The sequence below is a fragment of the Ailuropoda melanoleuca genome, chromosome 7 (genome assembly GCF_002007445.2).
Source record: "Ailuropoda melanoleuca isolate Jingjing chromosome 7, ASM200744v2, whole genome shotgun sequence".
Lineage (NCBI taxonomy): Eukaryota > Metazoa > Chordata > Mammalia > Carnivora > Ursidae > Ailuropoda > Ailuropoda melanoleuca.
Window position 1 is genome coordinate 66,150,828 of NC_048224.1, and position 7,256 is coordinate 66,158,083.

Here is a 7,256-nt window from a genome sequence, read left to right on the forward strand (position 1 = left end):
CAAACTGTGGCTTTTGTTCACCTTTCTGTGCATACCCCAAGACCAAAGAGGCTGAATGAAACCCCTTGATAAGCAATATGCTCAGGACCCACATCTTGAACTTGTGAGTCCCTAAGGACTCAAAGTGAATATGGTCAGACTCAGGGAAAAACAAGCTCAGAGGAAGACCTTCCAGAAACCCCATGGATGGGAGGAAGAAGAGAAAATGGAACAGAGGTGCCTGCATGAACAGGAGCACTCTGGGAGGGGCAGGATTGCCCCAGGAGTACCATTTGCCTCTTCTCTCTCTCTGGACTCACCTCTACCAGCCCATAATTCTCCCTAATGACACTTGACTCTCACCACCAGGCAGCAGGGACCAGCGCTCTGCTTGGCCTCTCCTGTGGCCCCCCAAACCCCATTCTCCTGCTGGTGACCACAGCAGCATTGTTCTTAGTCTTGGCTTATCTACCCACACTCCGCTGTCACATGTTGGGGCAGCTGGACCAAGTTCAACAGGGCAACATGTTGGAGGGAACACATTTTCTCCTAAGACAGAGGCTGCCGTCTCTCTCCAGAGAAGCCTTTGAGCATTTAAGTGGAAACCAATATGGTGGAGGGTTTTCATGAAAACCCGTGAAGGAATCCTGGGGAGCTAGAAAGAACAGAGAAAGACAAACAGCTTCTTTTCTTTTTGATATTTGTTCCTGAATAGCTCCTTGTTTACAATCCTTTGGGCACGCATTCAGTTCCTATGACAATGCCTATGGCAGAGCCAAAATGTGAACTCAGACTTATTGTCAACCACAGATGTGCTGCCAGAGTCTGGGTGGGGCCCCACGACGAAGGAATACGGCATTAGCCCAGCACGCAATCAGCACACTAGTCCAGATGGGGAGCTTTTCACTCAAGGTTTGAAAATCCTCAGCAGAGAAAATTCTAGGGAGAGAAGAGGAGAAGGCCATTGACTTTGGGCCGCTGAACTTAGTCCGATTTCAGAGAGACAATAGTGCACTGCTGTCACGTCATTTGTTGAGCCAAGCACACGTCCTGGAGATCGGGCAGTGGGCACACAGCAGGGTCCTCTGAGAGACAACAGATGCCCACATCATATTAATGCAATATTAATGCATAAGCTGATTTAAGATCCATATTAGCTCAGTTTAAGTGTGTCACTAGATTAATGTTTTTTACTTCTATTTTAATTCTGAGGTTGAAATGGGAGCAGTTGAAAACAAGCATGAAATTAATTTCCCTATAATCTCTCAGTAGGAATATGACATCAATATCATCCCTTGCATTGAAGGAGTATTTGGTTCAATAAAAATTGAGTGTCAGGCGCTACATTAATCCTGTGGAAGGGTGAATCTCCTAGTAAAATAATCATCCCATTTAATTTTTATTCCCTAGTCATCTGTGTTCATGGCTGGGCTGTAAATTTTATGAGAAAAGGGTCCAAGTCTGTATCTCTTATGCTTCCCACAGTGCCCGGAGAGCATAGAGTAGCCATTCAATAAATATTTATCGGATAAATGAACATTGTTCAAATGCAGCAGGGTCTCCATCCTTAAATTGTGGCAAAGGAAACAAAAATTTACACAAGTCCGACTGAATTAATCGACAAATAGAAGTACCTCACATTTATGCATTTATTTAGTCAACAGATACTGAAAGCTATAAAGAACAAGGCACCGTGGTAGGTCCTGGGAATGGGATAGTAACAGAGAGACAAAAGGCCTGCCTACCTTTGTGGAGTTTCCATTTTTATTGAGGAAACTGGCAGAAAGCAAATAAATAAAGAGGACATAGAATCTGTCAGGATCTGAAGTGTACCATGTGAAAAAATCAAGAAACCAAGGAAGAGAAAGGGGGTACTGGGCAATGGGGGGGGTTTCATTTTAAAAGAGAGCTAAGAAAAGAGCAATTTGACCCTGGGTAGGGGGAGGACCAGGAAAGCTGGGCGTGCTTGAGATGGCCACGAGGCTGAGGCGGTTTGGAGTGGTTGGGATGGAAAGCCCCTTCCCATTGCTGAAGCCTCTCTCCTACAGAAAGAGGGGTTCTGGAGGCAGCTCTAGAAGACAAAGCAGGACCAGGCCGAAGGGAAAAGGAAACTCTTGGTGTGTCTTCCCTGTGCCCAACAGTCTGAATCTGTCTTCTTCCAGGACCCTGGCCCAGCAGTGCCCAGCGTGCCCTCCATCAGGTCCACACAGCCCCTGTCACCCAGGTCCGGTACAGCTCTGCCTCAGGGCAGGTGTCTGGGGAAGGACACAGAAAGGAGAAGGGCCCTCACGAATCTCCCAGGAATGTGTCGATGTGTGTCACGGCGTCAGCAGGAAAGTCTCCCTGGCTCTGGCTCCAGCAGTGGAAGCCAGGGCCCTTCCCACCACCCACGGGTGGACAAACACCTCCAACCTTGGAACCCAATATCTTTGTGCCACAATCTGCTGCTGTGGTACCCCAGTGAAATACCAACCTGGTGCTCTTCCATTCATTCCACACTTCCCCTCTAACCAATTGCCATTTCCCTAGATTCATCTTTCCTCTCAAATTCTCTTCCTCTTCTCTTCCCACCCATGGTTCTCTCCTCTCTCCTCCTTTGTCTCCTCCTCTATCTCGCCTTCCTCTTCACACCATTGAAAATTCTTTCAGATTCCGGGTAATAAAAGACTGGGGCACCTGGCCACTCAGTCAATGGAACATGTGACCCTTGATCTCGGGGTTGTGAGTTCAAGCCCCACATTAGGTGTAGAGATTACTTAAAATAAAATCTTAAAACAAAACAAGATACCATTAAGGCAATGTATACCCAAAAAAAGGCCAAAATTTTTAAGTTAAAACCATAAAAGTGGGGTGCCTGCCTGGCTCAGTCAGTAGAGCATGTGACTCTTGATCTCAGGGTCATGAGTTTGAGCCCCACATTGGGTGCAAAGATTACATACATGCATACATAATTTTTAAAGTACATTTTTTAAAAACCATGAAAGTACTAGAAAAAATCATAAGTGATTTTAATTAAAAATGTACCAATACCCATTCATGATAAAAACTCTCAGAACTAGGAATAAAGGAGAACTTCCTCAACTTGATAAAGAACATCCACGAAATGCCTTCAGCTAACATCACACTTAATGGTAAGAAACTAGAAGTTTTCTTGCTAAGACTAGGAACAACGCAAGTATGTCCCTTCTCACTACTTCTTTCCAACATTGTACTGGAAGTCCTACTTAATACAGTAAGATAAGAAACAGAAATAAAAAGTATACCAACCAGGAAGAAAAAAATAAAACTATATCATTCACAGATGACATGAATATCTATGTAAAAAATCTGAAGGAATCAAACAAAACCTCTTGGAACTGATAAGCAGTTAGAGCAAGGCTGTAGCAAACAAGGTTAATATATAAAAGTCAACACTGTTCTGTAATTCAGCAACAGACAAGTGGGATTTGAAATAAGGGGTGCCTGGCTGGCTCGGTCAGTATAGCATTATGACTGTTGATCTCGGGGTCATGAGTTCAAGCCCCATGTTGGGCCTAGAGCCTACTTAAAAAAATGAAATGAAAACACAATATGACTTACATTAGCACCCCCCAAATGAGGTCTAATAAAATCTAATAAAATATGTATAACATCTCTATGAGGAAAAACACAAAACTCTGATGAAAGAATCAAAGATCTAAATTAATGGAGAGATATTCCATGCACATGGCCAAGAAGACACAATATTGTCAACTGGATCTATAGATTCAATGCAATCCCAATCAGAATCCTAGTAAGTCTCTTTGAGGATATCAGCAAGCTGACTCAAATGTTTATATCGAGAGGCAAAGGACCCAGAAGAGCCAACACAATATAGAGAAGAACAAAGTCAGAGGACTGACAATCCCTGACTTTGGGACTTACTATAAAGCTACAGTAATCAAAACAGTGTGGTACTGGCAGAAAGAAAAGAAAAGAAAAGAAAAGAAAAGAAAAGAAAAGAAAAGAAAAGAAAAGAAAAGAAAAGAAAAGAAAAGAGAAAAGAAAAGAAAAGAAAGAAAAGAAAAGAAAAAGAAAAGAAAAGAAAGAAAAAGAAAGAAAGAAGGAAGAAAGAAAAAGAAAAAGAAAGAAAGAAAAGAAAGAAAGAAAGAGAAAGAAAGAAAGAAAGAAAGAAGAGGGAGGAAGGGAGGGAGGGAGAGAGGAAGGAAGGGAGGAAGGATGGATGGATGGAAAGAAAAAAGACAGATGAATAGAACAGAAAGAACAAAGGCAATACAATGAAGCAAAGACAGTCTTCAATAAATGGTGCTGGAACAACAGGACATCCACATGCAAAAATACGAATCTAGACACAAATCTTGGCCCCTTCTCAAAAATTAACTCAAAATGGACCATAGACCTAAGTGTAAAATGCAAAACTATAAAACTCTTAGAGACAACACAGGAGAAAAATGGCAATGATTTTTTACATCCAACATTAAAGACACAATCCATGAAAGAGTAATTGATAAACTGGGCTTCACTAAAATTTAAAAACTTCTGCTCTGCAAAAGGCAATGTCAAGAGAATGAGAAGACAAGCCACAGACTGGGAGAAAATATTTGCAAAAGACACATCTGATAAAGGACTGTTATAAAAATATGCAAAGAATTCATAAAACTCAACATATAAGGAAATGAGAAGCATTTAAAAAATGGGCAAAAGTGAACAGACACCTGATCAAAGAAGACATACAAATGGCAGATAAACATATGAAAAAATGCTTCACATTGTATGTCGTGAAGGAATTGCAAATTAAAACAACAGTGAGATACCCCTACACACCTATTAGAATGGCCAAAATCCACTGTGGACAACACTAAATGCTGGCAAGAATATGGAGGAACAGGAACACTCATTCATTGCTGATGGGAATGCAAAATGGTACTACCACTTTGGAAGACAGTTTGGAAGTTTCTTACCAAACCAAACATGCTCTAACCATATGATCCAGCAATTGCTCTCCATGGTATTTATGCAAATGAACCAAAAATTTATATCCACACAAAAACCTGCCCATGTATGTTTATAGGAACTTTATTCATAACTGCCAAAACTTGGAAGCAACAAGATATCCTTCAGTGGGTGAGTAAATAAACTGTGCTATATCCAGACAATGGGATACTACTCAGCAATAAAAAGAAATGAGTTATCAAGCCACGAAAAGACATGGAGGAAATATAAACGCATATGACTAAGCGAAAGCAGCTAATCTAAATAGGCTATATTCTGTATGATTTCAACCATATGACATTCCGGAAAAGGCAAAACTACGGAAATAGTAGAGAGTTCAGTGGTGGTCAGGGGTCAGTAGGGAGGAAGGGATGGATAGGCAGAGCACAGAGGATTTTTAGGGCAGTGAAACTACTTTATATGATGTTATAATGGGGGACACATGTCATTAGGCATTTGTCAAAACTGATAGAATGCACCAAGAGTGAACCCTAATGTAAACTGGAGTCTTTGGACAGTAACTATGGGTCATTACAAGTTCATTGATTGTAACAAAAGCACCATTCTGGTGCAAGATTTTGCTAGTAGGGAGGCTATGGGTATGTAGGGACAGAGGGTATGTGGAAAATCTCCATATTTTTCACTTTTTTGCTGTGAACCCAAAACTACTCAAGAAAAATAAAGTCCATTAAAAATATGTAGTGAGGAGGGATGCCTGGATGGCTCAGTCGTTTAAGCAGTTTCCTTTGGCTCAGGTCATGATCCCAGGGTCCTGGGATCGAGTCCTGCATCGGGCTCCCTGCTCAATGTAGAGCCCGCTTCTCCCTCTCCCTGCTGCTCCCCCTGCTTGTGTGCTCTCTCTCTTTCTCTCTCTCTCTGGCAAATAAATAAATAAAATCTTTAAATATATATATATAGTGAGGAAATGAAGTGATTAAGATTTGATTCTATAAAAATTATTAATTTCTGATTATATAAAAATTACTAATTACTAAATTACTAAAATATTGCCATAAATAAATGAGATGAAAATTGTATCTTAAAATTATAACATCTTCAACATTTAAAAATTAAAACATTTGAAAACATAAGATGCTAAAATTGTAACAGGATAACATTGATTTTCACTGTTCCAAATGTAATCTCCTCCAACGTTAATTACCCCCACCTCCAACACATAGGACCTTTCCCCAAGACACTGCCATCAACTAAGTGGTCCTTGCGATTCCATAGGGAAGACAGCTAAGGAAATTCAGCAGGACGCAGATTCTATCCGTTGTGCTCTCAGTCCTGAATGAAGTATATCCCTTCACACCCCTAGCCAGAGTGGCTGCTGATTTCCCCATCTTTGCTGGAAAGGCCTTTTGCAAAGTACTTCCTTTGGCTGTGGTGTTAGCAAGCTTCTGGGCATTTCTTATTTTGGATTACAGAGACAGGTGTAGCTTTCCATTGTAGGCAGCCAATAACTTCACTTGCTTCCCACCTGCCTTCATCTCTCCAGGTTTAACTTCTTAATGGCTGTGAGGGAAGTAGCCAGTGAGGAGCTCAGGCTCCCCTGGGAATGCACACCCTTGTCGGGGCTCCACCATAACCAGACCTCGGTTTACCTTCTTCTTCAGTGCTTTATACTTGGGCTCCTGACTCCCAAAGTCCTCCCACCAGGAGCATGAAATTCGATCAGAACGTCTTTGTGTTCTTCCACTATCTTACCGGAGCTGGAGCTCCCACTACCCCTGCCGAGCTCGGGGGAGGGGCGCTCCGGTCCCATGTCTTCTCGCCAGAGCCCTTTCTCCTGCGTGACAAACCGCCTTCCTTTAGCAGCTCTGAAAGCTACAACTCCAGGGGTGTTTTTCCAAGCCACAAGTCAGAAAATTTATGGCCCAAGGTCTCCCAGCCGGTGATGGCAAAGCTGAGATTCTCTCTGGCATCGCAGAACCTGAGTGCCCCCAGCTCAGTTCTTGCTCCAATGATCAGACCCTTTCCTAGTCTTTGCGTACGTCCAAGTAGGTCGTGAGTGAATCATTCTCTTACATGAAATCTTTATTCTCCTTTTTTTTTTTTTAATGAGGGCAGAATGTTTTCCTGAATACATTTCTTTAATCTGGCCCCTGACCATTTTCTGTTCTGAGTGTTTCGATGATCTATGGCTGCGTAACATATCACTCCAAGGCACAGGGGTTTAAAACAACACTTGATTTCTCGAGACGCTGCGGTCCGCCTGGCGGTTCTTCTCGCTGCAGATGGTCCGCGCTCAGGTGTCGGTGTGGGCTGGGGGCTGGCCTGGGAGGCCGGGGGGTGGGGGGTGG

General features: G+C 42.5%; 1 long non-coding RNA gene across 1 annotated transcript in view; it reads right to left on the reverse strand.

The window, feature by feature from the left end:
• Positions 1 to 814: 814 nt before the first annotated feature.
• LOC109489853 overlaps positions 815 to 7,256 on the reverse strand; it is an 8,701-nt gene continuing 2,259 nt past the window's right edge. Inside the window, exon 3 of the long non-coding RNA XR_002142991.1 lies at positions 815 to 918. This is a non-coding gene — a long non-coding RNA (uncharacterized LOC109489853). The remainder of the gene's footprint in view (positions 919 to 7,256) is intronic.